This window comes from Oryzias latipes, chromosome 16, assembly GCF_053564925.1.
Source record: "Oryzias latipes strain Hd-rR chromosome 16, Olatipes_Hd-rR_3.1".
In the NCBI taxonomy this organism is placed as follows: Eukaryota; Metazoa; Chordata; class Actinopteri; order Beloniformes; family Adrianichthyidae; genus Oryzias; species Oryzias latipes.
The window spans coordinates 8,977,501-9,004,825 of record NC_136252.1 but is presented as its reverse complement, the minus strand read 5'-3'; the positions used below and the strand labels follow the sequence as shown (position 1 = coordinate 9,004,825).

Below are 27,325 nucleotides of genomic sequence, written 5' to 3'. Positions count from 1 at the left end.
TGCTGGACACTGGCAAGTGCTTACGGCCACACCACTCTGGACCCGCCCGATCTCGTCCGATCTCGGAAGCCAAACAGGGTTGGGCCTGGTTAGTACCTGGATGGGAGACCGCTTGGGAATACCAGGTGCTGTAAGTTTTCCATCTTTTCCTCCCAACCAGCAGAGGGTGTTCTTCCAAAATCTGCTTCAAAGTTCACCTAAGGTTTTTTTCTTTTTCTTTTTTTTTTTTTTTTTTTTTTTTTAATAAACAACTTTTGCCTCATGTAAAGTAATCAGGTAGCTTCAGAGCAATCAGAATCAAGGTGTCAATGCATAACCTTTAGCCTAATTACACCCACCTGTTATAATGAGCAGATGTTAGCAGTGTTTCTGTTCAGACTTTGTGTGTGTTTAAACCAAGGCTGATTTTGCAGAGGTGAGCTGAAATGGCATGGTTTTTGCAGCAGGTGGGTGTGTCTAATCAGCAGGTGTGTTAATCAGAAGGACACGATGGCATGCTTGGAAGTTTAAGCAGGAAAACTTTGAGATTCACTGGCCAAGAGGCTTTGCTGGACACTGGCAAGTGCTTACGGCCACACCACTCTGGACCCGCCCGATCTCGTCCGATCTCGGAAGCCAATCAGGGTTGGGCCTGGTTAGTACCTGGATGGGAGACCGCTTGGGAATACCAGGTGCTGTAAGTTTTCCATCTTTTCCTCCCAACCAGCAGAGGGTGTTCTTCCAATATCTTCTTCAAAGTTCACTTTAGGTTTTTTTCTTTTTTCTTTTTTTTTTTTTTTTTTTTTTTTTTTAATAAACAACTTTTGCCTCATGTAAAGTAATCAGGTAGCTTCAGAGCATACAGTGCCAAGGTGTAAATGCATAACCTTTAGCCTAATTACTCCACCTGTTATAATGAGCAGATGTTAGCAGTGCTTCTGTTCAGACTTTGTGAGTGTAACCAAGGCTGTTTTTGCAGAGGTGAGCTGAAATGGCATGGTTTTTGCAGCAGGTGGGTGTGTCCAATCAGCAGGTGTGTTAATCAGAAGGACACGATGGCATGCTTGGAAGTTTAAGCAGGAAAACTTTGAGATTCACTGGCCAAGAGGCTTTGCTGGACACTGGCAAGTGCTTACGGCCACACCACTCTGGACCCGCCCGATCTCGTCCGATCTCGGAAGCCAAACAGGGTTGGGCCTGGTTAGTACCTGGATGGGAGACCGCTTGGGAATACCAGGTGCTGTAAGTTTTCCATCTTTTCCTCCCAACCAGCAGAGGGTGTTCTTCCAAAATCTGCTTCAAAGTTCACCTAAGGTTTTTTTCTTTTTCTTTTTTTTTTTTTTTTTTTTTTTTTAATAAACAACTTTTGCCTCATGTAAAGTAATCAGGTAGCTTCAGAGCAATCAGAATCAAGGTGTCAATGCATAACCTTTAGCCTAATTACACCCACCTGTTATAATGAGCAGATGTTAGCAGTGTTTCTGTTCAGACTTTGTGTGTGTTTAAACCAAGGCTGATTTTGCAGAGGAGAGGTGAAATGGCATGGTTTTTGCAGCAGGTGGGTGTGTCTAATCAGCAGGTGTGTTAATCAGAAGGACACGATGGCATGCTTGGAAGTTTAAGCAGGAAAACTTTGAGATTCACTGGCCAAGAGGCTTTGCTGGACACTGGCAAGTGCTTACGGCCACACCACTCTGGACCCGCCCGATCTCGTCCGATCTCGGAAGCCAAACAGGGTTGGGCCTGGTTAGTACCTGGATGGGAGACCGCTTGGGAATACCAGGTGCTGTAAGTTTTCCATCTTTTCCTCCCAACCAGCAGAGGGTGTTCTTCCAAAATCTGCTTCAAAGTTCACCTAAGGTTTTTTTCTTTTTCTTTTTTTTTTTTTTTTTTTTTTTTTAATAAACAACTTTTGCCTCATGTAAAGTAATCAGGTAGCTTCAGAGCAATCAGAATCAAGGTGTCAATGCATAACCTTTAGCCTAATTACACCCACCTGTTATAATGAGCAGATGTTAGCAGTGTTTCTGTTCAGACTTTGTGTGTGTTTAAACCAAGGCTGATTTTGCAGAGGTGAGCTGAAATGGCATGGTTTTTGCAGCAGGTGGGTGTGTCTAATCAGCAGGTGTGTTAATCAGAAGGACACGATGGCATGCTTGGAAGTTTAAGCAGGAAAACTTTGAGATTCACTGGCCAAGAGGCTTTGCTGGACACTGGCAAGTGCTTACGGCCACACCACTCTGGACCCGCCCGATCTCGTCCGATCTCGGAAGCCAATCAGGGTTGGGCCTGGTTAGTACCTGGATGGGAGACCGCTTGGGAATACCAGGTGCTGTAAGTTTTCCATCTTTTCCTCCCAACCAGCAGAGGGTGTTCTTCCAATATCTTCTTCAAAGTTCACTTTAGGTTTTTTTCTTTTTTCTTTTTTTTTTTTTTTTTTTTTTTTTTAATAAACAACTTTTGCCTCATGTAAAGTAATCAGGTAGCTTCAGAGCATACAGTGCCAAGGTGTAAATGCATAACCTTTAGCCTAATTACTCCACCTGTTATAATGAGCAGATGTTAGCAGTGCTTCTGTTCAGACTTTGTGAGTGTAACCAAGGCTGTTTTTGCAGAGGTGAGCTGAAATGGCATGGTTTTTGCAGCAGGTGGGTGTGTCCAATCAGCAGGTGTGTTAATCAGAAGGACACGATGGCATGCTTGGAAGTTTAAGCAGGAAAACTTTGAGATTCACTGGCCAAGAGGCTTTGCTGGACACTGGCAAGTGCTTACGGCCACACCACTCTGGACCCGCCCGATCTCGTCCGATCTCGGAAGCCAAACAGGGTTGGGCCTGGTTAGTACCTGGATGGGAGACCGCTTGGGAATACCAGGTGCTGTAAGTTTTCCATCTTTTCCTCCCAACCAGCAGAGGGTGTTCTTCCAAAATCTGCTTCAAAGTTCACCTAAGGTTTTTTTCTTTTTCTTTTTTTTTTTTTTTTTTTTTTTTTAATAAACAACTTTTGCCTCATGTAAAGTAATCAGGTAGCTTCAGAGCAATCAGAATCAAGGTGTCAATGCATAACCTTTAGCCTAATTACACCCACCTGTTATAATGAGCAGATGTTAGCAGTGTTTCTGTTCAGACTTTGTGTGTGTTTAAACCAAGGCTGATTTTGCAGAGGAGAGGTGAAATGGCATGGTTTTTGCAGCAGGTGGGTGTGTCTAATCAGCAGGTGTGTTAATCAGAAGGACACGATGGCATGCTTGGAAGTTTAAGCAGGAAAACTTTGAGATTCACTGGCCAAGAGGCTTTGCTGGACACTGGCAAGTGCTTACGGCCACACCACTCTGGACCCGCCCGATCTCGTCCGATCTCGGAAGCCAAACAGGGTTGGGCCTGGTTAGTACCTGGATGGGAGACCGCTTGGGAATACCAGGTGCTGTAAGTTTTCCATCTTTTCCTCCCAACCAGCAGAGGGTGTTCTTCCAAAATCTGCTTCAAAGTTCACCTAAGGTTTTTTTCTTTTTCTTTTTTTTTTTTTTTTTTTTTTTTTAATAAACAACTTTTGCCTCATGTAAAGTAATCAGGTAGCTTCAGAGCAATCAGAATCAAGGTGTCAATGCATAACCTTTAGCCTAATTACACCCACCTGTTATAATGAGCAGATGTTAGCAGTGTTTCTGTTCAGACTTTGTGTGTGTTTAAACCAAGGCTGATTTTGCAGAGGTGAGCTGAAATGGCATGGTTTTTGCAGCAGGTGGGTGTGTCTAATCAGCAGGTGTGTTAATCAGAAGGACACGATGGCATGCTTGGAAGTTTAAGCAGGAAAACTTTGAGATTCACTGGCCAAGAGGCTTTGCTGGACACTGGCAAGTGCTTACGGCCACACCACTCTGGACCCGCCCGATCTCGTCCGATCTCGGAAGCCAATCAGGGTTGGGCCTGGTTAGTACCTGGATGGGAGACCGCTTGGGAATACCAGGTGCTGTAAGTTTTCCATCTTTTCCTCCCAACCAGCAGAGGGTGTTCTTCCAAAATCTGCTTCAAAGTTCACCTAAGGTTTTTTTCTTTTTCTTTTTTTTTTTTTTTTTTTTTTTTTAATAAACAACTTTTGCCTCATGTAAAGTAATCAGGTAGCTTCAGAGCAATCAGAATCAAGGTGTCAATGCATAACCTTTAGCCTAATTACACCCACCTGTTATAATGAGCAGATGTTAGCAGTGTTTCTGTTCAGACTTTGTGTGTGTTTAAACCAAGGCTGATTTTGCAGAGGTGAGCTGAAATGGCATGGTTTTTGCAGCAGGTGGGTGTGTCTAATCAGCAGGTGTGTTAATCAGAAGGACACGATGGCATGCTTGGAAGTTTAAGCAGGAAAACTTTGAGATTCACTGGCCAAGAGGCTTTGCTGGACACTGGCAAGTGCTTACGGCCACACCACTCTGGACCCGCCCGATCTCGTCCGATCTCGGAAGCCAATCAGGGTTGGGCCTGGTTAGTACCTGGATGGGAGACCGCTTGGGAATACCAGGTGCTGTAAGTTTTCCATCTTTTCCTCCCAACCAGCAGAGGGTGTTCTTCCAATATCTTCTTCAAAGTTCACTTTAGGTTTTTTTCTTTTTTCTTTTTTTTTTTTTTTTTTTTTTTTTTTTAATAAACAACTTTTGCCTCATGTAAAGTAATCAGGTAGCTTCAGAGCATACAGTGCCAAGGTGTAAATGCATAACCTTTAGCCTAATTACTCCACCTGTTATAATGAGCAGATGTTAGCAGTGCTTCTGTTCAGACTTTGTGTGTGTTTAAACCAAGGCTGATTTTGCAGAGGAGAGGTGAAATGGCATGGTTTTTGCAGCAGGTGGGTGTGTCTAATCAGCAGGTGTGTTAATCAGAAGGACACGATGGCATGCTTGGAAGTTTAAGCAGGAAAACTTTGAGATTCACTGGCCAAGAGGCTTTGCTGGACACTGGCAAGTGCTTACGGCCACACCACTCTGGACCCGCCCGATCTCGTCCGATCTCGGAAGCCAAACAGGGTTGGGCCTGGTTAGTACCTGGATGGGAGACCGCTTGGGAATACCAGGTGCTGTAAGTTTTCCATCTTTTCCTCCCAACCAGCAGAGGGTGTTCTTCCAAAATCTGCTTCAAAGTTCACCTAAGGTTTTTTTCTTTTTCTTTTTTTTTTTTTTTTTTTTTTTTTAATAAACAACTTTTGCCTCATGTAAAGTAATCAGGTAGCTTCAGAGCAATCAGAATCAAGGTGTCAATGCATAACCTTTAGCCTAATTACACCCACCTGTTATAATGAGCAGATGTTAGCAGTGTTTCTGTTCAGACTTTGTGTGTGTTTAAACCAAGGCTGATTTTGCAGAGGTGAGCTGAAATGGCATGGTTTTTGCAGCAGGTGGGTGTGTCTAATCAGCAGGTGTGTTAATCAGAAGGACACGATGGCATGCTTGGAAGTTTAAGCAGGAAAACTTTGAGATTCACTGGCCAAGAGGCTTTGCTGGACACTGGCAAGTGCTTACGGCCACACCACTCTGGACCCGCCCGATCTCGTCCGATCTCGGAAGCCAATCAGGGTTGGGCCTGGTTAGTACCTGGATGGGAGACCGCTTGGGAATACCAGGTGCTGTAAGTTTTCCATCTTTTCCTCCCAACCAGCAGAGGGTGTTCTTCCAATATCTTCTTCAAAGTTCACTTTAGGTTTTTTTCTTTTTTCTTTTTTTTTTTTTTTTTTTTAATAAACAACTTTTGCCTCATGTAAAGTAATCAGGTAGCTTCAGAGCATACAGTGCCAAGGTGTAAATGCATAACCTTTAGCCTAATTACTCCACCTGTTATAATGAGCAGATGTTAGCAGTGCTTCTGTTCAGACTTTGTGAGTGTAACCAAGGCTGTTTTTGCAGAGGTGAGCTGAAATGGCATGGTTTTTGCAGCAGGTGGGTGTGTCCAATCAGCAGGTGTGTTAATCAGAAGGACACGATGGCATGCTTGGAAGTTTAAGCAGGAAAACTTTGAGATTCACTGGCCAAGAGGCTTTGCTGGACACTGGCAAGTGCTTACGGCCACACCACTCTGGACCCGCCCGATCTCGTCCGATCTCGGAAGCCAAACAGGGTTGGGCCTGGTTAGTACCTGGATGGGAGACCGCTTGGGAATACCAGGTGCTGTAAGTTTTCCATCTTTTCCTCCCAACCAGCAGAGGGTGTTCTTCCAAAATCTGCTTCAAAGTTCACCTAAGGTTTTTTTCTTTTTCTTTTTTTTTTTTTTTTTTTTTTTTTAATAAACAACTTTTGCCTCATGTAAAGTAATCAGGTAGCTTCAGAGCAATCAGAATCAAGGTGTCAATGCATAACCTTTAGCCTAATTACACCCACCTGTTATAATGAGCAGATGTTAGCAGTGTTTCTGTTCAGACTTTGTGTGTGTTTAAACCAAGGCTGATTTTGCAGAGGAGAGGTGAAATGGCATGGTTTTTGCAGCAGGTGGGTGTGTCTAATCAGCAGGTGTGTTAATCAGAAGGACACGATGGCATGCTTGGAAGTTTAAGCAGGAAAACTTTGAGATTCACTGGCCAAGAGGCTTTGCTGGACACTGGCAAGTGCTTACGGCCACACCACTCTGGACCCGCCCGATCTCGTCCGATCTCGGAAGCCAAACAGGGTTGGGCCTGGTTAGTACCTGGATGGGAGACCGCTTGGGAATACCAGGTGCTGTAAGTTTTCCATCTTTTCCTCCCAACCAGCAGAGGGTGTTCTTCCAAAATCTGCTTCAAAGTTCACCTAAGGTTTTTTTCTTTTTCTTTTTTTTTTTTTTTTTTTTTTTTTAATAAACAACTTTTGCCTCATGTAAAGTAATCAGGTAGCTTCAGAGCAATCAGAATCAAGGTGTCAATGCATAACCTTTAGCCTAATTACACCCACCTGTTATAATGAGCAGATGTTAGCAGTGTTTCTGTTCAGACTTTGTGTGTGTTTAAACCAAGGCTGATTTTGCAGAGGTGAGCTGAAATGGCATGGTTTTTGCAGCAGGTGGGTGTGTCTAATCAGCAGGTGTGTTAATCAGAAGGACACGATGGCATGCTTGGAAGTTTAAGCAGGAAAACTTTGAGATTCACTGGCCAAGAGGCTTTGCTGGACACTGGCAAGTGCTTACGGCCACACCACTCTGGACCCGCCCGATCTCGTCCGATCTCGGAAGCCAATCAGGGTTGGGCCTGGTTAGTACCTGGATGGGAGACCGCTTGGGAATACCAGGTGCTGTAAGTTTTCCATCTTTTCCTCCCAACCAGCAGAGGGTGTTCTTCCAAAATCTGCTTCAAAGTTCACCTAAGGTTTTTTTCTTTTTCTTTTTTTTTTTTTTTTTTTTTTAATAAACAACTTTTGCCTCATGTAAAGTAATCAGGTAGCTTCAGAGCAATCAGAATCAAGGTGTCAATGCATAACCTTTAGCCTAATTACACCCACCTGTTATAATGAGCAGATGTTAGCAGTGTTTCTGTTCAGACTTTGTGTGTGTTTAAACCAAGGCTGATTTTGCAGAGGTGAGCTGAAATGGCATGGTTTTTGCAGCAGGTGGGTGTGTCTAATCAGCAGGTGTGTTAATCAGAAGGACACGATGGCATGCTTGGAAGTTTAAGCAGGAAAACTTTGAGATTCACTGGCCAAGAGGCTTTGCTGGACACTGGCAAGTGCTTACGGCCACACCACTCTGGACCCGCCCGATCTCGTCCGATCTCGGAAGCCAATCAGGGTTGGGCCTGGTTAGTACCTGGATGGGAGACCGCTTGGGAATACCAGGTGCTGTAAGTTTTCCATCTTTTCCTCCCAACCAGCAGAGGGTGTTCTTCCAATATCTTCTTCAAAGTTCACTTTAGGTTTTTTTCTTTTTTCTTTTTTTTTTTTTTTTTTTTTTTTTTTTAATAAACAACTTTTGCCTCATGTAAAGTAATCAGGTAGCTTCAGAGCATACAGTGCCAAGGTGTAAATGCATAACCTTTAGCCTAATTACTCCACCTGTTATAATGAGCAGATGTTAGCAGTGCTTCTGTTCAGACTTTGTGAGTGTTTAAACCAAGGCTGTTTTTGCAGAGGTGAGCTGAAATGGCATGGTTTTTGCAGCAGGTGGGTGTGTCCAATCAGCAGGTGTGTTAATCAGAAGGACACGATGGCATGCTTGGAAGTTTAAGCAGGAAAACTTTGAGATTCACTGGCCAAGAGGCTTTGCTGGACACTGGCAAGTGCTTACGGCCACACCACTCTGGACCCGCCCGATCTCGTCCGATCTCGGAAGCCAAACAGGGTTGGGCCTGGTTAGTACCTGGATGGGAGACCGCTTGGGAATACCAGGTGCTGTAAGTTTTCCATCTTTTCCTCCCAACCAGCAGAGGGTGTTCTTCCAAAATCTGCTTCAAAGTTCACCTAAGGTTTTTTTCTTTTTCTTTTTTTTTTTTTTTTTTTTTTTTTAATAAACAACTTTTGCCTCATGTAAAGTAATCAGGTAGCTTCAGAGCAATCAGAATCAAGGTGTCAATGCATAACCTTTAGCCTAATTACACCCACCTGTTATAATGAGCAGATGTTAGCAGTGTTTCTGTTCAGACTTTGTGTGTGTTTAAACCAAGGCTGATTTTGCAGAGGAGAGGTGAAATGGCATGGTTTTTGCAGCAGGTGGGTGTGTCTAATCAGCAGGTGTGTTAATCAGAAGGACACGATGGCATGCTTGGAAGTTTAAGCAGGAAAACTTTGAGATTCACTGGCCAAGAGGCTTTGCTGGACACTGGCAAGTGCTTACGGCCACACCACTCTGGACCCGCCCGATCTCGTCCGATCTCGGAAGCCAAACAGGGTTGGGCCTGGTTAGTACCTGGATGGGAGACCGCTTGGGAATACCAGGTGCTGTAAGTTTTCCATCTTTTCCTCCCAACCAGCAGAGGGTGTTCTTCCAAAATCTGCTTCAAAGTTCACCTAAGGTTTTTTTCTTTTTCTTTTTTTTTTTTTTTTTTAATAAACAACTTTTGCCTCATGTAAAGTAATCAGGTAGCTTCAGAGCAATCAGAATCAAGGTGTCAATGCATAACCTTTAGCCTAATTACACCCACCTGTTATAATGAGCAGATGTTAGCAGTGTTTCTGTTCAGACTTTGTGTGTGTTTAAACCAAGGCTGATTTTGCAGAGGTGAGCTGAAATGGCATGGTTTTTGCAGCAGGTGGGTGTGTCTAATCAGCAGGTGTGTTAATCAGAAGGACACGATGGCATGCTTGGAAGTTTAAGCAGGAAAACTTTGAGATTCACTGGCCAAGAGGCTTTGCTGGACACTGGCAAGTGCTTACGGCCACACCACTCTGGACCCGCCCGATCTCGTCCGATCTCGGAAGCCAATCAGGGTTGGGCCTGGTTAGTACCTGGATGGGAGACCGCTTGGGAATACCAGGTGCTGTAAGTTTTCCATCTTTTCCTCCCAACCAGCAGAGGGTGTTCTTCCAAAATCTGCTTCAAAGTTCACCTAAGGTTTTTTTCTTTTTCTTTTTTTTTTTTTTTTTTTTTTTTTAATAAACAACTTTTGCCTCATGTAAAGTAATCAGGTAGCTTCAGAGCAATCAGAATCAAGGTGTCAATGCATAACCTTTAGCCTAATTACACCCACCTGTTATAATGAGCAGATGTTAGCAGTGTTTCTGTTCAGACTTTGTGTGTGTTTAAACCAAGGCTGATTTTGCAGAGGAGAGGTGAAATGGCATGGTTTTTGCAGCAGGTGGGTGTGTCTAATCAGCAGGTGTGTTAATCAGAAGGACACGATGGCATGCTTGGAAGTTTAAGCAGGAAAACTTTGAGATTCACTGGCCAAGAGGCTTTGCTGGACACTGGCAAGTGCTTACGGCCACACCACTCTGGACCCGCCCGATCTCGTCCGATCTCGGAAGCCAATCAGGGTTGGGCCTGGTTAGTACCTGGATGGGAGACCGCTTGGGAATACCAGGTGCTGTAAGTTTTCCATCTTTTCCTCCCAACCAGCAGAGGGTGTTCTTCCAATATCTGCTTCAAAGTTCACTTTAGGTTTTTTTCTTTTTCTTTTTTTTTTTTTTTTTTTTTTTTTTTTAATAAACAACTTTTGCCTCATGTAAAGTAATCAGGTAGCTTCAGAGCATACAGTGCCAAGGTGTAAATGCATAACCTTTAGCCTAATTACTCCACCTGTTATAATGAGCAGATGTTAGCAGTGTTTCTGTTCAGACTTTGTGTGTGTTTAAACCAAGGCTGATTTTGCAGAGGAGAGGTGAAATGGCATGGTTTTTGCAGCAGGTGGGTGTGTCTAATCAGCAGGTGTGTTAATCAGAAGGACACGATGGCATGCTTGGAAGTTTAAGCAGGAAAACTTTGAGATTCACTGGCCAAGAGGCTTTGCTGGACACTGGCAAGTGCTTACGGCCACACCACTCTGGACCCGCCCGATCTCGTCCGATCTCGGAAGCCAAACAGGGTTGGGCCTGGTTAGTACCTGGATGGGAGACCGCTTGGGAATACCAGGTGCTGTAAGTTTTCCATCTTTTCCTCCCAACCAGCAGAGGGTGTTCTTCCAAAATCTGCTTCAAAGTTCACCTAAGGTTTTTTTCTTTTTCTTTTTTTTTTTTTTTTTTTTTTTTTAATAAACAACTTTTGCCTCATGTAAAGTAATCAGGTAGCTTCAGAGCAATCAGAATCAAGGTGTCAATGCATAACCTTTAGCCTAATTACACCCACCTGTTATAATGAGCAGATGTTAGCAGTGTTTCTGTTCAGACTTTGTGTGTGTTTAAACCAAGGCTGATTTTGCAGAGGTGAGCTGAAATGGCATGGTTTTTGCAGCAGGTGGGTGTGTCTAATCAGCAGGTGTGTTAATCAGAAGGACACGATGGCATGCTTGGAAGTTTAAGCAGGAAAACTTTGAGATTCACTGGCCAAGAGGCTTTGCTGGACACTGGCAAGTGCTTACGGCCACACCACTCTGGACCCGCCCGATCTCGTCCGATCTCGGAAGCCAATCAGGGTTGGGCCTGGTTAGTACCTGGATGGGAGACCGCTTGGGAATACCAGGTGCTGTAAGTTTTCCATCTTTTCCTCCCAACCAGCAGAGGGTGTTCTTCCAATATCTTCTTCAAAGTTCACTTTAGGTTTTTTTCTTTTTTCTTTTTTTTTTTTTTTTTTTTAATAAACAACTTTTGCCTCATGTAAAGTAATCAGGTAGCTTCAGAGCATACAGTGCCAAGGTGTAAATGCATAACCTTTAGCCTAATTACTCCACCTGTTATAATGAGCAGATGTTAGCAGTGCTTCTGTTCAGACTTTGTGAGTGTAACCAAGGCTGTTTTTGCAGAGGTGAGCTGAAATGGCATGGTTTTTGCAGCAGGTGGGTGTGTCCAATCAGCAGGTGTGTTAATCAGAAGGACACGATGGCATGCTTGGAAGTTTAAGCAGGAAAACTTTGAGATTCACTGGCCAAGAGGCTTTGCTGGACACTGGCAAGTGCTTACGGCCACACCACTCTGGACCCGCCCGATCTCGTCCGATCTCGGAAGCCAAACAGGGTTGGGCCTGGTTAGTACCTGGATGGGAGACCGCTTGGGAATACCAGGTGCTGTAAGTTTTCCATCTTTTCCTCCCAACCAGCAGAGGGTGTTCTTCCAAAATCTGCTTCAAAGTTCACCTAAGGTTTTTTTCTTTTTCTTTTTTTTTTTTTTTTTTTTTTTTTAATAAACAACTTTTGCCTCATGTAAAGTAATCAGGTAGCTTCAGAGCAATCAGAATCAAGGTGTCAATGCATAACCTTTAGCCTAATTACACCCACCTGTTATAATGAGCAGATGTTAGCAGTGTTTCTGTTCAGACTTTGTGTGTGTTTAAACCAAGGCTGATTTTGCAGAGGAGAGGTGAAATGGCATGGTTTTTGCAGCAGGTGGGTGTGTCTAATCAGCAGGTGTGTTAATCAGAAGGACACGATGGCATGCTTGGAAGTTTAAGCAGGAAAACTTTGAGATTCACTGGCCAAGAGGCTTTGCTGGACACTGGCAAGTGCTTACGGCCACACCACTCTGGACCCGCCCGATCTCGTCCGATCTCGGAAGCCAAACAGGGTTGGGCCTGGTTAGTACCTGGATGGGAGACCGCTTGGGAATACCAGGTGCTGTAAGTTTTCCATCTTTTCCTCCCAACCAGCAGAGGGTGTTCTTCCAAAATCTGCTTCAAAGTTCACCTAAGGTTTTTTTCTTTTTCTTTTTTTTTTTTTTTTTTTTTTTTTAATAAACAACTTTTGCCTCATGTAAAGTAATCAGGTAGCTTCAGAGCAATCAGAATCAAGGTGTCAATGCATAACCTTTAGCCTAATTACACCCACCTGTTATAATGAGCAGATGTTAGCAGTGTTTCTGTTCAGACTTTGTGTGTGTTTAAACCAAGGCTGATTTTGCAGAGGTGAGCTGAAATGGCATGGTTTTTGCAGCAGGTGGGTGTGTCTAATCAGCAGGTGTGTTAATCAGAAGGACACGATGGCATGCTTGGAAGTTTAAGCAGGAAAACTTTGAGATTCACTGGCCAAGAGGCTTTGCTGGACACTGGCAAGTGCTTACGGCCACACCACTCTGGACCCGCCCGATCTCGTCCGATCTCGGAAGCCAATCAGGGTTGGGCCTGGTTAGTACCTGGATGGGAGACCGCTTGGGAATACCAGGTGCTGTAAGTTTTCCATCTTTTCCTCCCAACCAGCAGAGGGTGTTCTTCCAAAATCTGCTTCAAAGTTCACCTAAGGTTTTTTTCTTTTTCTTTTTTTTTTTTTTTTTTTTTTTTTAATAAACAACTTTTGCCTCATGTAAAGTAATCAGGTAGCTTCAGAGCAATCAGAATCAAGGTGTCAATGCATAACCTTTAGCCTAATTACACCCACCTGTTATAATGAGCAGATGTTAGCAGTGTTTCTGTTCAGACTTTGTGTGTGTTTAAACCAAGGCTGATTTTGCAGAGGTGAGCTGAAATGGCATGGTTTTTGCAGCAGGTGGGTGTGTCTAATCAGCAGGTGTGTTAATCAGAAGGACACGATGGCATGCTTGGAAGTTTAAGCAGGAAAACTTTGAGATTCACTGGCCAAGAGGCTTTGCTGGACACTGGCAAGTGCTTACGGCCACACCACTCTGGACCCGCCCGATCTCGTCCGATCTCGGAAGCCAATCAGGGTTGGGCCTGGTTAGTACCTGGATGGGAGACCGCTTGGGAATACCAGGTGCTGTAAGTTTTCCATCTTTTCCTCCCAACCAGCAGAGGGTGTTCTTCCAATATCTTCTTCAAAGTTCACTTTAGGTTTTTTTCTTTTTTCTTTTTTTTTTTTTTTTTTTTTTTTTTTTAATAAACAACTTTTGCCTCATGTAAAGTAATCAGGTAGCTTCAGAGCATACAGTGCCAAGGTGTAAATGCATAACCTTTAGCCTAATTACTCCACCTGTTATAATGAGCAGATGTTAGCAGTGCTTCTGTTCAGACTTTGTGTGTGTTTAAACCAAGGCTGATTTTGCAGAGGAGAGGTGAAATGGCATGGTTTTTGCAGCAGGTGGGTGTGTCTAATCAGCAGGTGTGTTAATCAGAAGGACACGATGGCATGCTTGGAAGTTTAAGCAGGAAAACTTTGAGATTCACTGGCCAAGAGGCTTTGCTGGACACTGGCAAGTGCTTACGGCCACACCACTCTGGACCCGCCCGATCTCGTCCGATCTCGGAAGCCAAACAGGGTTGGGCCTGGTTAGTACCTGGATGGGAGACCGCTTGGGAATACCAGGTGCTGTAAGTTTTCCATCTTTTCCTCCCAACCAGCAGAGGGTGTTCTTCCAAAATCTGCTTCAAAGTTCACCTAAGGTTTTTTTCTTTTTCTTTTTTTTTTTTTTTTTTTTTTTTTAATAAACAACTTTTGCCTCATGTAAAGTAATCAGGTAGCTTCAGAGCAATCAGAATCAAGGTGTCAATGCATAACCTTTAGCCTAATTACACCCACCTGTTATAATGAGCAGATGTTAGCAGTGTTTCTGTTCAGACTTTGTGTGTGTTTAAACCAAGGCTGATTTTGCAGAGGTGAGCTGAAATGGCATGGTTTTTGCAGCAGGTGGGTGTGTCTAATCAGCAGGTGTGTTAATCAGAAGGACACGATGGCATGCTTGGAAGTTTAAGCAGGAAAACTTTGAGATTCACTGGCCAAGAGGCTTTGCTGGACACTGGCAAGTGCTTACGGCCACACCACTCTGGACCCGCCCGATCTCGTCCGATCTCGGAAGCCAATCAGGGTTGGGCCTGGTTAGTACCTGGATGGGAGACCGCTTGGGAATACCAGGTGCTGTAAGTTTTCCATCTTTTCCTCCCAACCAGCAGAGGGTGTTCTTCCAATATCTTCTTCAAAGTTCACTTTAGGTTTTTTTCTTTTTTCTTTTTTTTTTTTTTTTTTTTTTTTTTTTAATAAACAACTTTTGCCTCATGTAAAGTAATCAGGTAGCTTCAGAGCATACAGTGCCAAGGTGTAAATGCATAACCTTTAGCCTAATTACTCCACCTGTTATAATGAGCAGATGTTAGCAGTGCTTCTGTTCAGACTTTGTGAGTGTAACCAAGGCTGTTTTTGCAGAGGTGAGCTGAAATGGCATGGTTTTTGCAGCAGGTGGGTGTGTCCAATCAGCAGGTGTGTTAATCAGAAGGACACGATGGCATGCTTGGAAGTTTAAGCAGGAAAACTTTGAGATTCACTGGCCAAGAGGCTTTGCTGGACACTGGCAAGTGCTTACGGCCACACCACTCTGGACCCGCCCGATCTCGTCCGATCTCGGAAGCCAAACAGGGTTGGGCCTGGTTAGTACCTGGATGGGAGACCGCTTGGGAATACCAGGTGCTGTAAGTTTTCCATCTTTTCCTCCCAACCAGCAGAGGGTGTTCTTCCAAAATCTGCTTCAAAGTTCACCTAAGGTTTTTTTCTTTTTCTTTTTTTTTTTTTTTTTTTTTTTTTAATAAACAACTTTTGCCTCATGTAAAGTAATCAGGTAGCTTCAGAGCAATCAGAATCAAGGTGTCAATGCATAACCTTTAGCCTAATTACACCCACCTGTTATAATGAGCAGATGTTAGCAGTGTTTCTGTTCAGACTTTGTGTGTGTTTAAACCAAGGCTGATTTTGCAGAGGAGAGGTGAAATGGCATGGTTTTTGCAGCAGGTGGGTGTGTCTAATCAGCAGGTGTGTTAATCAGAAGGACACGATGGCATGCTTGGAAGTTTAAGCAGGAAAACTTTGAGATTCACTGGCCAAGAGGCTTTGCTGGACACTGGCAAGTGCTTACGGCCACACCACTCTGGACCCGCCCGATCTCGTCCGATCTCGGAAGCCAAACAGGGTTGGGCCTGGTTAGTACCTGGATGGGAGACCGCTTGGGAATACCAGGTGCTGTAAGTTTTCCATCTTTTCCTCCCAACCAGCAGAGGGTGTTCTTCCAAAATCTGCTTCAAAGTTCACCTAAGGTTTTTTTCTTTTTCTTTTTTTTTTTTTTTTTTTTTTTTTAATAAACAACTTTTGCCTCATGTAAAGTAATCAGGTAGCTTCAGAGCAATCAGAATCAAGGTGTCAATGCATAACCTTTAGCCTAATTACACCCACCTGTTATAATGAGCAGATGTTAGCAGTGTTTCTGTTCAGACTTTGTGTGTGTTTAAACCAAGGCTGATTTTGCAGAGGTGAGCTGAAATGGCATGGTTTTTGCAGCAGGTGGGTGTGTCTAATCAGCAGGTGTGTTAATCAGAAGGACACGATGGCATGCTTGGAAGTTTAAGCAGGAAAACTTTGAGATTCACTGGCCAAGAGGCTTTGCTGGACACTGGCAAGTGCTTACGGCCACACCACTCTGGACCCGCCCGATCTCGTCCGATCTCGGAAGCCAATCAGGGTTGGGCCTGGTTAGTACCTGGATGGGAGACCGCTTGGGAATACCAGGTGCTGTAAGTTTTCCATCTTTTCCTCCCAACCAGCAGAGGGTGTTCTTCCAAAATCTGCTTCAAAGTTCACCTAAGGTTTTTTTCTTTTTCTTTTTTTTTTTTTTTTTTTTTTTTTAATAAACAACTTTTGCCTCATGTAAAGTAATCAGGTAGCTTCAGAGCAATCAGAATCAAGGTGTCAATGCATAACCTTTAGCCTAATTACACCCACCTGTTATAATGAGCAGATGTTAGCAGTGTTTCTGTTCAGACTTTGTGTGTGTTTAAACCAAGGCTGATTTTGCAGAGGTGAGCTGAAATGGCATGGTTTTTGCAGCAGGTGGGTGTGTCTAATCAGCAGGTGTGTTAATCAGAAGGACACGATGGCATGCTTGGAAGTTTAAGCAGGAAAACTTTGAGATTCACTGGCCAAGAGGCTTTGCTGGACACTGGCAAGTGCTTACGGCCACACCACTCTGGACCCGCCCGATCTCGTCCGATCTCGGAAGCCAATCAGGGTTGGGCCTGGTTAGTACCTGGATGGGAGACCGCTTGGGAATACCAGGTGCTGTAAGTTTTCCATCTTTTCCTCCCAACCAGCAGAGGGTGTTCTTCCAATATCTTCTTCAAAGTTCACTTTAGGTTTTTTTCTTTTTTCTTTTTTTTTTTTTTTTTTTTTTTTTTTTAATAAACAACTTTTGCCTCATGTAAAGTAATCAGGTAGCTTCAGAGCATACAGTGCCAAGGTGTAAATGCATAACCTTTAGCCTAATTACTCCACCTGTTATAATGAGCAGATGTTAGCAGTGCTTCTGTTCAGACTTTGTGTGTGTTTAAACCAAGGCTGTTTTTGCAGAGGTGAGCTGAAATGGCATGGTTTTTGCAGCAGGTGGGTGTGTCCAATCAGCAGGTGTGTTAATCAGAAGGACACGATGGCATGCTTGGAAGTTTAAGCAGGAAAACTTTGAGATTCACTGGCCAAGAGGCTTTGCTGGACACTGGCAAGTGCTTACGGCCACACCACTCTGGACCCGCCCGATCTCGTCCGATCTCGGAAGCCAAACAGGGTTGGGCCTGGTTAGTACCTGGATGGGAGACCGCTTGGGAATACCAGGTGCTGTAAGTTTTCCATCTTTTCCTCCCAACCAGCAGAGGGTGTTCTTCCAAAATCTGCTTCAAAGTTCACCTAAGGTTTTTTTCTTTTTCTTTTTTTTTTTTTTTTTTTTTTTTTAATAAACAACTTTTGCCTCATGTAAAGTAATCAGGTAGCTTCAGAGCAATCAGAATCAAGGTGTCAATGCATAACCTTTAGCCTAATTACACCCACCTGTTATAATGAGCAGATGTTAGCAGTGTTTCTGTTCAGACTTTGTGTGTGTTTAAACCAAGGCTGATTTTGCAGAGGAGAGGTGAAATGGCATGGTTTTTGCAGCAGGTGGGTGTGTCTAATCAGCAGGTGTGTTAATCAGAAGGACACGATGGCATGCTTGGAAGTTTAAGCAGGAAAACTTTGAGATTCACTGGCCAAGAGGCTTTGCTGGACACTGGCAAGTGCTTACGGCCACACCACTCTGGACCCGCCCGATCTCGTCCGATCTCGGAAGCCAAACAGGGTTGGGCCTGGTTAGTACCTGGATGGGAGACCGCTTGGGAATACCAGGTGCTGTAAGTTTTCCATCTTTTCCTCCCAACCAGCAGAGGGTGTTCTTCCAAAATCTGCTTCAAAGTTCACCTAAGGTTTTTTTCTTTTTCTTTTTTTTCTTTTTTTTTTTTTTAATAAACAACTTTTGCCTCATGTAAAGTAATCAGGTAGCTTCAGAGCAATCAGAATCAAGGTGTCAATGCATAACCTTTAGCCTAATTACACCCACCTGTTATAATGAGCAGATGTTAGCAGTGTTTCTGTTCAGACTTTGTGTGTGTTTAAACCAAGGCTGATTTTGCAGAGGAGAGGTGAAATGGCATGGTTTTTGCAGCAGGTGGGTGTGTCTAATCAGCAGGTGTGTTAATCAGAAGGACACGATGGCATGCTTGGAAGTTTAAGCAGGAAAACTTTGAGATTCACTGGCCAAGAGGCTTTGCTGGACACTGGCAAGTGCTTACGGCCACACCACTCTGGACCCGCCCGATCTCGTCCGATCTCGGAAGCCAATCAGGGTTGGGCCTGGTTAGTACCTGGATGGGAGACCGCTTGGGAATACCAGGTGCTGTAAGTTTTCCATCTTTTCCTCCCAACCAGCAGAGGGTGTTCTTCCAAAATCTGCTTCAAAGTTCACCTAAGGTTTTTTTCTTTTTCTTTTTTTTTCTTTTTTTTTTTTTTAATAAACAACTTTTGCCTCATGTAAAGTAATCAGGTAGCTTCAGAGCAATCAGAATCAAGGTGTCAATGCATAACTTTTAGCCTAATTACACCCACCTGTTATAATGAGCAGATGTTAGCAGTGTTTCTGTTCAGACTTTGTGAGTGTAACCAAGGCTGTTTTTGCAGAGGTGAGCTGAAATGGCATGGTTTTTGCAGCAGGTGGGTGTGTCCAATCAGCAGGTGTGTTAATCAGAAGGACACGATGAAATGCCTGGAGCTTTAAGCTGGAAAACTTTGAAATTCGCTGGCCAAGAGGCTTTGCTGGACACTGGCAAGTGCTTACGGCCACACCACTCTGGACCCGCCCGATCTCGTCCGATCTCGGAAGCCAAACAGGGTTGGGCCTGGTTAGTACCTGGATGGGAGACCGCTTGGGAATACCAGGTGCTGTAAGTTTTCCATCTTTTCCTCCCAACCAGCAGAGGGTGTTCTTCCAAAATCTGCTTCAAAGTTCACCTAAGGTTTTTTTTTTTTTTTTTTTAATAAACAACTTTTGCCTCATGTAAAGTAATCAGGTAGCTTCAGAGCAATCAGAATCAAGGTGTCAATGCATAACCTTTAGCCTAATTACACCCACCTGTTACAATGAGCAGATGTTAGCAGTGTTTCTGTTCAGACTTTGTGTGTGTTTAAACCAAGGCTGATTTTGCAGAGGAGAGGTGAAATGGCATGGTTTTTGCAGCAGGTGGGTGTGTCTAGTCAGCAGGTGTGTTAATCAGGAGGACACAATGGCAAGCCTGTAGCTTTAAGCAGGAAAACCTTGAGATTGAGTGGCCAAGAGGCTTTGCTGGACACTGGCAAGTGCTTACGGCCACACCACTCTGGACCCGCCCGATCTCGTCCGATCTCGGAAGCCAAACAGGGTTGGGCCTGGTTAGTACCTGGATGGGAGACCGCTTGGGAATACCAGGTGCTGTAAGTTTTCCATCTTTTCCTCCCAACCAGCAGAGGGTGTTCTTCCAAAATCTGCTTCAAAGTTCACCTAAGGTTTTTTTCTTTTTCTTTTTTTTTTTTTTTTTTTTTTTTTAATAAACAACTTTTGCCTCATGTAAAGTAATCAGGTAGCTTCAGAGCAATCAGAATCAAGGTGTCAATGCATAACCTTTAGCCTAATTACACCCACCTGTTACAATGAGCAGATGTTAGCAGTGTTTCTGTTCAGACTTTGTGTGTGTTTAAACCAAGGCTGATTTTGCAGAGGAGAGGTGAAATGGCATGGTTTTTGCAGCAGGTGGGTGTGTCTAGTCAGCAGGTGTGTTAATCAGGAGGACACAATGGCAAGCCTGTAGCTTTAAGCAGGAAAACCTTGAGATTGAGTGGCCAAGAGGCTTTGCTGGACACTGGCAAGTGCTTACGGCCACACCACTCTGGACCCGCCCGATCTCGTCCGATCTCGGAAGCCAAACAGGGTTGGGCCTGGTTAGTACCTGGATGGGAGACCGCTTGGGAATACCAGGTGCTGTAAGTTTTCCATCTTTTCCTCCCAACCAGCAGAGGGTGTTCTTCCAAAATCTGCTTCAAAGTTCACCTAAGGTTTTTTTTTTTTTTTTTTTAATAAACAACTTTTGCCTCATGTAAAGTAATCAGGTAGCTTCAGAGCAATCAGAATCAAGGTGTCAATGCATAACCTTTAGCCTAATTACACCCACCTGTTACAATGAGCAGATGTTAGCAGTGTTTCTGTTCAGACTTTGTGTGTGTTTAAACCAAGGCTGATTTTGCAGAGGAGAGGTGAAATGGCATGGTTTTTGCAGCAGGTGGGTGTGTCTAGTCAGCAGGTGTGTTAATCAGGAGGACACAATGGCAAGCCTGTAGCTTTAAGCAGGAAAACCTTGAGATTGAGTGGCCAAGAGGCTTTGCTGGACACTGGCAAGTGCTTACGGCCACACCACTCTGGACCCGCCCGATCTCGTCCGATCTCGGAAGCCAAACAGGGTTGGGCCTGGTTAGTACCTGGATGGGAGACCGCTTGGGAATACCAGGTGCTGTAAGTTTTCCATCTTTTCCTCCCAACCAGCAGAGGGTGTTCTTCCAAAATCTGCTTCAAAGTTCACCTAAGGTTTTTTTTTTTTTTTTTTTAATAAACAACTTTTGCCTCATGTAAAGTAATCAGGTAGCTTCAGAGCAATCAGAATCAAGGTGTCAATGCATAACCTTTAGCCTAATTACACCCACCTGTTACAATGAGCAGATGTTAGCAGTGTTTCTGTTCAGACTTTGTGTGTGTTTAAACCAAGGCTGATTTTGCAGAGGAGAGGTGAAATGGCATGGTTTTTGCAGCAGGTGGGTGTGTCTAGTCAGCAGGTGTGTTAATCAGGAGGACACAATGGCAAGCCTGTAGCTTTAAGCAGGAAAACCTTGAGATTGAGTGGCCAAGAGGCTTTGCTGGACACTGGCAAGTGCTTACGGCCACACCACTCTGGACCCGCCCGATCTCGTCCGATCTCGGAAGCCAAACAGGGTTGGGCCTGGTTAGTACCTGGATGGGAGACCGCTTGGGAATACCAGGTGCTGTAAGTTTTCCATCTTTTCCTCCCAACCAGCAGAGGGTGTTCTTCCAAAATCTGCTTCAAAGTTCACCTAAGGTTTTTTTCTTTTTCTTTTTTTTTTTTTTTTTTTTTTAATAAACAACTTTTGCCTCATGTAAAGTAATCAGGTAGCTTCAGAGCAATCAGAATCAAGGTGTCAATGCATAACCTTTAGCCTAATTACACCCACCTGTTATAATGAGCAGATGTTAGCAGTGTTTCTGTTCAGACTTTGTGTGTGTTTAAACCAAGGCTGATTTTGCAGAGGAGAGGTGAAATGGCATGGTTTTTGCAGCAGGTGGGTGTGTCTAATCAGCAGGTGTGTTAATCAGAAGGACACGATGGCATGCTTGGAAGTTTAAGCAGGAAAACTTTGAGATTCACTGGCCAAGAGGCTTTGCTGGACACTGGCAAGTGCTTACGGCCACACCACTCTGGACCCGCCCGATCTCGTCCGATCTCGGAAGCCAAACAGGGTTGGGCCTGGTTAGTACCTGGATGGGAGACCGCTTGGGAATACCAGGTGCTGTAAGTTTTCCATCTTTTCCTCCCAACCAGCAGAGGGTGTTCTTCCAAAATCTGCTTCAAAGTTCACCTAAGGTTTTTTTCTTTTTCTTTTTTTTTTTTTTTTTTTTTTTTTAATAAACAACTTTTGCCTCATGTAAAGTAATCAGGTAGCTTCAGAGCAATCAGAATCAAGGTGTCAATGCATAACCTTTAGCCTAATTACACCCACCTGTTATAATGAGCAGATGTTAGCAGTGTTTCTGTTCAGACTTTGTGTGTGTTTAAACCAAGGCTGATTTTGCAGAGGTGAGCTGAAATGGCATGGTTTTTGCAGCAGGTGGGTGTGTCTAATCAGCAGGTGTGTTAATCAGAAGGACACGATGGCATGCTTGGAAGTTTAAGCAGGAAAACTTTGAGATTCACTGGCCAAGAGGCTTTGCTGGACACTGGCAAGTGCTTACGGCCACACCACTCTGGACCCGCCCGATCTCGTCCGATCTCGGAAGCCAAACAGGGTTGGGCCTGGTTAGTACCTGGATGGGAGACCGCTTGGGAATACCAGGTGCTGTAAGTTTTCCATCTTTTCCTCCCAACCAGCAGAGGGTGTTCTTCCAAAATCTGCTTCAAAGTTCACCTAAGGTTTTTTTCTTTTTCTTTTTTTTTTTTTTTTTTTTTTTTTAATAAACAACTTTTGCCTCATGTAAAGTAATCAGGTAGCTTCAGAGCAATCAGAATCAAGGTGTCAATGCATAACCTTTAGCCTAATTACACCCACCTGTTATAATGAGCAGATGTTAGCAGTGTTTCTGTTCAGACTTTGTGTGTGTTTAAACCAAGGCTGATTTTGCAGAGGTGAGCTGAAATGGCATGGTTTTTGCAGCAGGTGGGTGTGTCTAATCAGCAGGTGTGTTAATCAGAAGGACACGATGGCATGCTTGGAAGTTTAAGCAGGAAAACTTTGAGATTCACTGGCCAAGAGGCTTTGCTGGACACTGGCAAGTGCTTACGGCCACACCACTCTGGACCCGCCCGATCTCGTCCGATCTCGGAAGCCAATCAGGGTTGGGCCTGGTTAGTACCTGGATGGGAGACCGCTTGGGAATACCAGGTGCTGTAAGTTTTCCATCTTTTCCTCCCAACCAGCAGAGGGTGTTCTTCCAAAATCTGCTTCAAAGTTCACCTAAGGTTTTTTTCTTTTTCTTTTTTTTTTTTTTTTTTTTTTTAATAAACAACTTTTGCCTCATGTAAAGTAATCAGGTAGCTTCAGAGCAATCAGAATCAAGGTGTCAATGCATAACCTTTAGCCTAATTACACCCACCTGTTATAATGAGCAGATGTTAGCAGTGTTTCTGTTCAGACTTTGTGTGTGTTTAAACCAAGGCTGATTTTGCAGAGGAGAGGTGAAATGGCATGGTTTTTGCAGCAGGTGGGTGTGTCTAATCAGCAGGTGTGTTAATCAGAAGGACACGATGGCATGCTTGGAAGTTTAAGCAGGAAAACTTTGAGATTCACTGGCCAAGAGGCTTTGCTGGACACTGGCAAGTGCTTACGGCCACACCACTCTGGACCCGCCCGATCTCGTCCGATCTCGGAAGCCAATCAGGGTTGGGCCTGGTTAGTACCTGGATGGGAGACCGCTTGGGAATACCAGGTGCTGTAAGTTTTCCATCTTTTCCTCCCAACCAGCAGAGGGTGTTCTTCCAAAATCTGCTTCAAAGTTCACCTAAGGTTTTTTTCTTTTTCTTTTTTTTTCTTTTTTTTTTTTTTAATAAACAACTTTTGCCTCATGTAAAGTAATCAGGTAGCTTCAGAGCAATCAGAATCAAGGTGTCAATGCATAACTTTTAGCCTAATTACACCCACCTGTTATAATGAGCAGATGTTAGCAGTGTTTCTGTTCAGACTTTGTGAGTGTAACCAAGGCTGTTTTTGCAGAGGTGAGCTGAAATGGCATGGTTTTTGCAGCAGGTGGGTGTGTCCAATCAGCAGGTGTGTTAATCAGAAGGACACGATGAAATGCCTGGAGCTTTAAGCTGGAAAACTTTGAAATTCGCTGGCCAAGAGGCTTTGCTGGACACTGGCAAGTGCTTACGGCCACACCACTCTGGACCCGCCCGATCTCGTCCGATCTCGGAAGCCAAACAGGGTTGGGCCTGGTTAGTACCTGGATGGGAGACCGCTTGGGAATACCAGGTGCTGTAAGTTTTCCATCTTTTCCTCCCAACCAGCAGAGGGTGTTCTTCCAAAATCTGCTTCAAAGTTCACCTAAGGTTTTTTTTTTTTTTTTTTTTTTTTTTTTTAATAAACAACTTTTGCCTCATGTAAAGTAATCAGGTAGCTTCAGAGCAATCAGAATCAAGGTGTCAATGCATAACCTTTAGCCTAATTACACCCACCTGTTATAATGAGCAGATGTTAGCAGTGTTTCTGTTCAGACTTTGTGTGTGTTTAAACCAAGGCTGATTTTGCAGAGGAGAGGTGAAATGGCATGGTTTTTGCAGCAGGTGGGTGTGTCTAATCAGCAGGTGTGTTAATCAGAAGGACACGATGGCATGCTTGGAAGTTTAAGCAGGAAAACTTTGAGATTCACTGGCCAAGAGGCTTTGCTGGACACTGGCAAGTGCTTACGGCCACACCACTCTGGACCCGCCCGATCTCGTCCGATCTCGGAAGCCAAACAGGGTTGGGCCTGGTTAGTACCTGGATGGGAGACCGCTTGGGAATACCAGGTGCTGTAAGTTTTCCATCTTTTCCTCCCAACCAGCAGAGGGTGTTCTTCCAAAATCTGCTTCAAAGTTCACCTAAGGTTTTTTTTTTTTTTTTTTTTTTAATAAACAACTTTTGCCTCATGTAAAGTAATCAGGTAGCTTCAGAGCAATCAGAATCAAGGTGTCAATGCATAACCTTTAGCCTAATTACACCCACCTGTTATAATGAGCAGATGTTAGCAGTGTTTCTGTTCAGACTTTGTGTGTGTTTAAACCAAGGCTGATTTTGCAGAGGAGAGGTGAAATGGCATGGTTTTTGCAGCAGGTGGGTGTGTCTAATCAGCAGGTGTGTTAATCAGAAGGACACGATGGCATGCTTGGAAGTTTAAGCAGGAAAACTTTGAGATTCACTGGCCAAGAGGCTTTGCTGGACACTGGCAAGTGCTTACGGCCACACCACTCTGGACCCGCCCGATCTCGTCCGATCTCGGAAGCCAAACAGGGTTGGGCCTGGTTAGTACCTGGATGGGAGACCGCTTGGGAATACCAGGTGCTGTAAGTTTTCCATCTTTTCCTCCCAACCAGCAGAGGGTGTTCTTCCAAAATCTGCTTCAAAGTTCACCTAAGGTTTTTTTCTTTTTCTTTTTTTTCTTTTTTTTTTTTTTAATAAACAACTTTTGCCTCATGTAAAGTAATCAGGTAGCTTCAGAGCAATCAGAATCAAGGTGTCAATGCATAACCTTTAGCCTAATTACACCCACCTGTTATAATGAGCAGATGTTAGCAGTGTTTCTGTTCAGACTTTGTGTGTGTTTAAACCAAGGCTGATTTTGCAGAGGAGAGGTGAAATGGCATGGTTTTTGCAGCAGGTGGGTGTGTCTAATCAGCAGGTGTGTTAATCAGAAGGACACGATGGCATGCTTGGAAGTTTAAGCAGGAAAACTTTGAGATTCACTGGCCAAGAGGCTTTGCTGGACACTGGCAAGTGCTTACGGCCACACCACTCTGGACCCGCCCGATCTCGTCCGATCTCGGAAGCCAATCAGGGTTGGGCCTGGTTAGTACCTGGATGGGAGACCGCTTGGGAATACCAGGTGCTGTAAGTTTTCCATCTTTTCCTCCCAACCAGCAGAGGGTGTTCTTCCAAAATCTGCTTCAAAGTTCACCTAAGGTTTTTTTCTTTTTCTTTTTTTTTCTTTTTTTTTTTTTTAATAAACAACTTTTGCCTCATGTAAAGTAATCAGGTAGCTTCAGAGCAATCAGAATCAAGGTGTCAATGCATAACTTTTAGCCTAATTACACCCACCTGTTATAATGAGCAGATGTTAGCAGTGTTTCTGTTCAGACTTTGTGAGTGTAACCAAGGCTGTTTTTGCAGAGGTGAGCTGAAATGGCATGGTTTTTGCAGCAGGTGGGTGTGTCCAATCAGCAGGTGTGTTAATCAGAAGGACACGATGAAATGCCTGGAGCTTTAAGCTGGAAAACTTTGAAATTCGCTGGCCAAGAGGCTTTGCTGGACACTGGCAAGTGCTTACGGCCACACCACTCTGGACCCGCCCGATCTCGTCCGATCTCGGAAGCCAAACAGGGTTGGGCCTGGTTAGTACCTGGATGGGAGACCGCTTGGGAATACCAGGTGCTGTAAGTTTTCCATCTTTTCCTCCCAACCAGCAGAGGGTGTTCTTCCAAAATCTGCTTCAAAGTTCACCTAAGGTTTTTTTTTTTTTTTTTTTAATAAACAACTTTTGCCTCATGTAAAGTAATCAGGTAGCTTCAGAGCAATCAGAATCAAGGTGTCAATGCATAACCTTTAGCCTAATTACACCCACCTGTTACAATGAGCAGATGTTAGCAGTGTTTCTGTTCAGACTTTGTGTGTGTTTAAACCAAGGCTGATTTTGCAGAGGAGAGGTGAAATGGCATGGTTTTTGCAGCAGGTGGGTGTGTCTAGTCAGCAGGTGTGTTAATCAGGAGGACACAATGGCAAGCCTGTAGCTTTAAGCAGGAAAACCTTGAGATTGAGTGGCCAAGAGGCTTTGCTGGACACTGGCAAGTGCTTACGGCCACACCACTCTGGACCCGCCCGATCTCGTCCGATCTCGGAAGCCAAACAGGGTTGGGCCTGGTTAGTACCTGGATGGGAGACCGCTTGGGAATACCAGGTGCTGTAAGTTTTCCATCTTTTCCTCCCAACCAGCAGAGGGTGTTCTTCCAAAATCTGCTTCAAAGTTCACCTAAGGTTTTTTTCTTTTTCTTTTTTTTTTTTTTTTTTAATAAACAACTTTTGCCTCATGTAAAGTAATCAGGTAGCTTCAGAGCAATCAGAATCAAGGTGTCAATGCATAACCTTTAGCCTAATTACACCCACCTGTTACAATGAGCAGATGTTAGCAGTGTTTCTGTTCAGACTTTGTGTGTGTTTAAACCAAGGCTGATTTTGCAGAGGAGAGGTGAAATGGCATGGTTTTTGCAGCAGGTGGGTGTGTCTAGTCAGCAGGTGTGTTAATCAGGAGGACACAATGGCAAGCCTGTAGCTTTAAGCAGGAAAACCTTGAGATTGAGTGGCCAAGAGGCTTTGCTGGACACTGGCAAGTGCTTACGGCCACACCACTCTGGACCCGCCCGATCTCGTCCGATCTCGGAAGCCAAACAGGGTTGGGCCTGGTTAGTACCTGGATGGGAGACCGCTTGGGAATACCAGGTGCTGTAAGTTTTCCATCTTTTCCTCCCAACCAGCAGAGGGTGTTCTTCCAAAATCTGCTTCAAAGTTCACCTAAGGTTTTTTTTTTTTTTTTTTTAATAAACAACTTTTGCCTCATGTAAAGTAATCAGGTAGCTTCAGAGCAATCAGAATCAAGGTGTCAATGCATAACCTTTAGCCTAATTACACCCACCTGTTACAATGAGCAGATGTTAGCAGTGTTTCTGTTCAGACTTTGTGTGTGTTTAAACCAAGGCTGATTTTGCAGAGGAGAGGTGAAATGGCATGGTTTTTGCAGCAGGTGGGTGTGTCTAGTCAGCAGGTGTGTTAATCAGGAGGACACAATGGCAAGCCTGTAGCTTTAAGCAGGAAAACCTTGAGATTGAGTGGCCAAGAGGCTTTGCTGGACACTGGCAAGTGCTTACGGCCACACCACTCTGGACCCGCCCGATCTCGTCCGATCTCGGAAGCCAAACAGGGTTGGGCCTGGTTAGTACCTGGATGGGAGACCGCTTGGGAATACCAGGTGCTGTAAGTTTTCCATCTTTTCCTCCCAACCAGCAGAGGGTGTTCTTCCAAAATCTGCTTCAAAGTTC

The 27,325-nt window shown here is 44.2% G+C and overlaps 51 non-coding genes across 51 annotated transcripts; all 51 read left to right on the top strand.

The window, feature by feature from the left end:
• The first annotated feature begins 18 nt into the window (after window positions 1–18).
• On the top strand, window positions 19–137 carry LOC144984990 (5S ribosomal RNA). Its single transcript, XR_013648818.1, has one exon. It is a non-coding gene; the product is annotated as a 5S ribosomal RNA (ribosomal RNA).
• A 427-nt stretch (window positions 138–564) lies between these two features.
• Window positions 565–683, top strand: LOC144986104 (5S ribosomal RNA). Its single transcript, XR_013649934.1, has one exon. It is a non-coding gene; the product is annotated as a 5S ribosomal RNA (ribosomal RNA).
• A 426-nt stretch (window positions 684–1,109) lies between these two features.
• On the top strand, window positions 1,110–1,228 carry LOC144984989 (5S ribosomal RNA). Its single transcript, XR_013648817.1, has one exon. It is a non-coding gene; the product is annotated as a 5S ribosomal RNA (ribosomal RNA).
• A 427-nt stretch (window positions 1,229–1,655) lies between these two features.
• On the top strand, window positions 1,656–1,774 carry LOC144984988 (5S ribosomal RNA). Its single transcript, XR_013648816.1, has one exon. It is a non-coding gene; the product is annotated as a 5S ribosomal RNA (ribosomal RNA).
• Window positions 1,775–2,201: 427 nt separating this feature from the next.
• LOC144986103 (5S ribosomal RNA) lies at window positions 2,202–2,320 on the top strand. Its single transcript, XR_013649933.1, has one exon. It is a non-coding gene; the product is annotated as a 5S ribosomal RNA (ribosomal RNA).
• A 425-nt stretch (window positions 2,321–2,745) lies between these two features.
• Window positions 2,746–2,864, top strand: LOC144984987 (5S ribosomal RNA). The gene has a single exon (XR_013648815.1). It is a non-coding gene; the product is annotated as a 5S ribosomal RNA (ribosomal RNA).
• Window positions 2,865–3,291: 427 nt separating this feature from the next.
• Window positions 3,292–3,410, top strand: LOC144984985 (5S ribosomal RNA). Its single transcript, XR_013648813.1, has one exon. It is a non-coding gene; the product is annotated as a 5S ribosomal RNA (ribosomal RNA).
• Window positions 3,411–3,837: 427 nt separating this feature from the next.
• Window positions 3,838–3,956, top strand: LOC144986102 (5S ribosomal RNA). Its single transcript, XR_013649932.1, has one exon. It is a non-coding gene; the product is annotated as a 5S ribosomal RNA (ribosomal RNA).
• A 427-nt stretch (window positions 3,957–4,383) lies between these two features.
• LOC144986101 (5S ribosomal RNA) lies at window positions 4,384–4,502 on the top strand. The gene has a single exon (XR_013649931.1). It is a non-coding gene; the product is annotated as a 5S ribosomal RNA (ribosomal RNA).
• Window positions 4,503–4,932: 430 nt separating this feature from the next.
• On the top strand, window positions 4,933–5,051 carry LOC144984984 (5S ribosomal RNA). The gene has a single exon (XR_013648812.1). It is a non-coding gene; the product is annotated as a 5S ribosomal RNA (ribosomal RNA).
• A 427-nt stretch (window positions 5,052–5,478) lies between these two features.
• On the top strand, window positions 5,479–5,597 carry LOC144986100 (5S ribosomal RNA). The gene has a single exon (XR_013649930.1). It is a non-coding gene; the product is annotated as a 5S ribosomal RNA (ribosomal RNA).
• A 419-nt stretch (window positions 5,598–6,016) lies between these two features.
• LOC144984983 (5S ribosomal RNA) lies at window positions 6,017–6,135 on the top strand. Its single transcript, XR_013648811.1, has one exon. It is a non-coding gene; the product is annotated as a 5S ribosomal RNA (ribosomal RNA).
• Window positions 6,136–6,562: 427 nt separating this feature from the next.
• On the top strand, window positions 6,563–6,681 carry LOC144984982 (5S ribosomal RNA). Its single transcript, XR_013648810.1, has one exon. It is a non-coding gene; the product is annotated as a 5S ribosomal RNA (ribosomal RNA).
• Window positions 6,682–7,108: 427 nt separating this feature from the next.
• LOC144986099 (5S ribosomal RNA) lies at window positions 7,109–7,227 on the top strand. The gene has a single exon (XR_013649929.1). It is a non-coding gene; the product is annotated as a 5S ribosomal RNA (ribosomal RNA).
• A 424-nt stretch (window positions 7,228–7,651) lies between these two features.
• Window positions 7,652–7,770, top strand: LOC144986097 (5S ribosomal RNA). The gene has a single exon (XR_013649927.1). It is a non-coding gene; the product is annotated as a 5S ribosomal RNA (ribosomal RNA).
• A 430-nt stretch (window positions 7,771–8,200) lies between these two features.
• LOC144984981 (5S ribosomal RNA) lies at window positions 8,201–8,319 on the top strand. Its single transcript, XR_013648809.1, has one exon. It is a non-coding gene; the product is annotated as a 5S ribosomal RNA (ribosomal RNA).
• Window positions 8,320–8,746: 427 nt separating this feature from the next.
• LOC144984980 (5S ribosomal RNA) lies at window positions 8,747–8,865 on the top strand. Its single transcript, XR_013648808.1, has one exon. It is a non-coding gene; the product is annotated as a 5S ribosomal RNA (ribosomal RNA).
• Window positions 8,866–9,285: 420 nt separating this feature from the next.
• LOC144986096 (5S ribosomal RNA) lies at window positions 9,286–9,404 on the top strand. The gene has a single exon (XR_013649926.1). It is a non-coding gene; the product is annotated as a 5S ribosomal RNA (ribosomal RNA).
• A 427-nt stretch (window positions 9,405–9,831) lies between these two features.
• LOC144986095 (5S ribosomal RNA) lies at window positions 9,832–9,950 on the top strand. The gene has a single exon (XR_013649925.1). It is a non-coding gene; the product is annotated as a 5S ribosomal RNA (ribosomal RNA).
• A 429-nt stretch (window positions 9,951–10,379) lies between these two features.
• Window positions 10,380–10,498, top strand: LOC144984979 (5S ribosomal RNA). Its single transcript, XR_013648807.1, has one exon. It is a non-coding gene; the product is annotated as a 5S ribosomal RNA (ribosomal RNA).
• Window positions 10,499–10,925: 427 nt separating this feature from the next.
• LOC144986094 (5S ribosomal RNA) lies at window positions 10,926–11,044 on the top strand. The gene has a single exon (XR_013649924.1). It is a non-coding gene; the product is annotated as a 5S ribosomal RNA (ribosomal RNA).
• Window positions 11,045–11,463: 419 nt separating this feature from the next.
• LOC144984978 (5S ribosomal RNA) lies at window positions 11,464–11,582 on the top strand. Its single transcript, XR_013648806.1, has one exon. It is a non-coding gene; the product is annotated as a 5S ribosomal RNA (ribosomal RNA).
• Window positions 11,583–12,009: 427 nt separating this feature from the next.
• LOC144984977 (5S ribosomal RNA) lies at window positions 12,010–12,128 on the top strand. The gene has a single exon (XR_013648805.1). It is a non-coding gene; the product is annotated as a 5S ribosomal RNA (ribosomal RNA).
• Window positions 12,129–12,555: 427 nt separating this feature from the next.
• On the top strand, window positions 12,556–12,674 carry LOC144986093 (5S ribosomal RNA). Its single transcript, XR_013649923.1, has one exon. It is a non-coding gene; the product is annotated as a 5S ribosomal RNA (ribosomal RNA).
• A 427-nt stretch (window positions 12,675–13,101) lies between these two features.
• LOC144986092 (5S ribosomal RNA) lies at window positions 13,102–13,220 on the top strand. The gene has a single exon (XR_013649922.1). It is a non-coding gene; the product is annotated as a 5S ribosomal RNA (ribosomal RNA).
• A 430-nt stretch (window positions 13,221–13,650) lies between these two features.
• On the top strand, window positions 13,651–13,769 carry LOC144984976 (5S ribosomal RNA). The gene has a single exon (XR_013648804.1). It is a non-coding gene; the product is annotated as a 5S ribosomal RNA (ribosomal RNA).
• Window positions 13,770–14,196: 427 nt separating this feature from the next.
• On the top strand, window positions 14,197–14,315 carry LOC144986091 (5S ribosomal RNA). Its single transcript, XR_013649921.1, has one exon. It is a non-coding gene; the product is annotated as a 5S ribosomal RNA (ribosomal RNA).
• A 427-nt stretch (window positions 14,316–14,742) lies between these two features.
• Window positions 14,743–14,861, top strand: LOC144984974 (5S ribosomal RNA). The gene has a single exon (XR_013648802.1). It is a non-coding gene; the product is annotated as a 5S ribosomal RNA (ribosomal RNA).
• Window positions 14,862–15,288: 427 nt separating this feature from the next.
• On the top strand, window positions 15,289–15,407 carry LOC144984973 (5S ribosomal RNA). Its single transcript, XR_013648801.1, has one exon. It is a non-coding gene; the product is annotated as a 5S ribosomal RNA (ribosomal RNA).
• A 427-nt stretch (window positions 15,408–15,834) lies between these two features.
• LOC144986090 (5S ribosomal RNA) lies at window positions 15,835–15,953 on the top strand. The gene has a single exon (XR_013649920.1). It is a non-coding gene; the product is annotated as a 5S ribosomal RNA (ribosomal RNA).
• Window positions 15,954–16,380: 427 nt separating this feature from the next.
• Window positions 16,381–16,499, top strand: LOC144986089 (5S ribosomal RNA). Its single transcript, XR_013649919.1, has one exon. It is a non-coding gene; the product is annotated as a 5S ribosomal RNA (ribosomal RNA).
• A 430-nt stretch (window positions 16,500–16,929) lies between these two features.
• On the top strand, window positions 16,930–17,048 carry LOC144984972 (5S ribosomal RNA). The gene has a single exon (XR_013648800.1). It is a non-coding gene; the product is annotated as a 5S ribosomal RNA (ribosomal RNA).
• Window positions 17,049–17,475: 427 nt separating this feature from the next.
• LOC144984971 (5S ribosomal RNA) lies at window positions 17,476–17,594 on the top strand. The gene has a single exon (XR_013648799.1). It is a non-coding gene; the product is annotated as a 5S ribosomal RNA (ribosomal RNA).
• Window positions 17,595–18,019: 425 nt separating this feature from the next.
• On the top strand, window positions 18,020–18,138 carry LOC144986088 (5S ribosomal RNA). Its single transcript, XR_013649918.1, has one exon. It is a non-coding gene; the product is annotated as a 5S ribosomal RNA (ribosomal RNA).
• Window positions 18,139–18,561: 423 nt separating this feature from the next.
• On the top strand, window positions 18,562–18,680 carry LOC144984970 (5S ribosomal RNA). The gene has a single exon (XR_013648798.1). It is a non-coding gene; the product is annotated as a 5S ribosomal RNA (ribosomal RNA).
• Window positions 18,681–19,087: 407 nt separating this feature from the next.
• On the top strand, window positions 19,088–19,206 carry LOC144984969 (5S ribosomal RNA). Its single transcript, XR_013648797.1, has one exon. It is a non-coding gene; the product is annotated as a 5S ribosomal RNA (ribosomal RNA).
• Window positions 19,207–19,633: 427 nt separating this feature from the next.
• Window positions 19,634–19,752, top strand: LOC144984968 (5S ribosomal RNA). The gene has a single exon (XR_013648796.1). It is a non-coding gene; the product is annotated as a 5S ribosomal RNA (ribosomal RNA).
• Window positions 19,753–20,159: 407 nt separating this feature from the next.
• LOC144984967 (5S ribosomal RNA) lies at window positions 20,160–20,278 on the top strand. The gene has a single exon (XR_013648795.1). It is a non-coding gene; the product is annotated as a 5S ribosomal RNA (ribosomal RNA).
• A 407-nt stretch (window positions 20,279–20,685) lies between these two features.
• LOC144984966 (5S ribosomal RNA) lies at window positions 20,686–20,804 on the top strand. The gene has a single exon (XR_013648794.1). It is a non-coding gene; the product is annotated as a 5S ribosomal RNA (ribosomal RNA).
• A 424-nt stretch (window positions 20,805–21,228) lies between these two features.
• Window positions 21,229–21,347, top strand: LOC144984965 (5S ribosomal RNA). The gene has a single exon (XR_013648793.1). It is a non-coding gene; the product is annotated as a 5S ribosomal RNA (ribosomal RNA).
• Window positions 21,348–21,774: 427 nt separating this feature from the next.
• On the top strand, window positions 21,775–21,893 carry LOC144984963 (5S ribosomal RNA). Its single transcript, XR_013648791.1, has one exon. It is a non-coding gene; the product is annotated as a 5S ribosomal RNA (ribosomal RNA).
• A 427-nt stretch (window positions 21,894–22,320) lies between these two features.
• LOC144986086 (5S ribosomal RNA) lies at window positions 22,321–22,439 on the top strand. Its single transcript, XR_013649916.1, has one exon. It is a non-coding gene; the product is annotated as a 5S ribosomal RNA (ribosomal RNA).
• Window positions 22,440–22,864: 425 nt separating this feature from the next.
• On the top strand, window positions 22,865–22,983 carry LOC144986085 (5S ribosomal RNA). Its single transcript, XR_013649915.1, has one exon. It is a non-coding gene; the product is annotated as a 5S ribosomal RNA (ribosomal RNA).
• A 423-nt stretch (window positions 22,984–23,406) lies between these two features.
• LOC144984962 (5S ribosomal RNA) lies at window positions 23,407–23,525 on the top strand. The gene has a single exon (XR_013648790.1). It is a non-coding gene; the product is annotated as a 5S ribosomal RNA (ribosomal RNA).
• A 417-nt stretch (window positions 23,526–23,942) lies between these two features.
• Window positions 23,943–24,061, top strand: LOC144984961 (5S ribosomal RNA). The gene has a single exon (XR_013648789.1). It is a non-coding gene; the product is annotated as a 5S ribosomal RNA (ribosomal RNA).
• A 410-nt stretch (window positions 24,062–24,471) lies between these two features.
• Window positions 24,472–24,590, top strand: LOC144984960 (5S ribosomal RNA). The gene has a single exon (XR_013648788.1). It is a non-coding gene; the product is annotated as a 5S ribosomal RNA (ribosomal RNA).
• A 425-nt stretch (window positions 24,591–25,015) lies between these two features.
• On the top strand, window positions 25,016–25,134 carry LOC144986084 (5S ribosomal RNA). The gene has a single exon (XR_013649914.1). It is a non-coding gene; the product is annotated as a 5S ribosomal RNA (ribosomal RNA).
• A 423-nt stretch (window positions 25,135–25,557) lies between these two features.
• Window positions 25,558–25,676, top strand: LOC144984959 (5S ribosomal RNA). The gene has a single exon (XR_013648787.1). It is a non-coding gene; the product is annotated as a 5S ribosomal RNA (ribosomal RNA).
• A 407-nt stretch (window positions 25,677–26,083) lies between these two features.
• LOC144984958 (5S ribosomal RNA) lies at window positions 26,084–26,202 on the top strand. Its single transcript, XR_013648786.1, has one exon. It is a non-coding gene; the product is annotated as a 5S ribosomal RNA (ribosomal RNA).
• A 420-nt stretch (window positions 26,203–26,622) lies between these two features.
• LOC144984957 (5S ribosomal RNA) lies at window positions 26,623–26,741 on the top strand. The gene has a single exon (XR_013648785.1). It is a non-coding gene; the product is annotated as a 5S ribosomal RNA (ribosomal RNA).
• A 407-nt stretch (window positions 26,742–27,148) lies between these two features.
• Window positions 27,149–27,267, top strand: LOC144984956 (5S ribosomal RNA). Its single transcript, XR_013648784.1, has one exon. It is a non-coding gene; the product is annotated as a 5S ribosomal RNA (ribosomal RNA).
• Window positions 27,268–27,325: the final 58 nt, after the last annotated feature.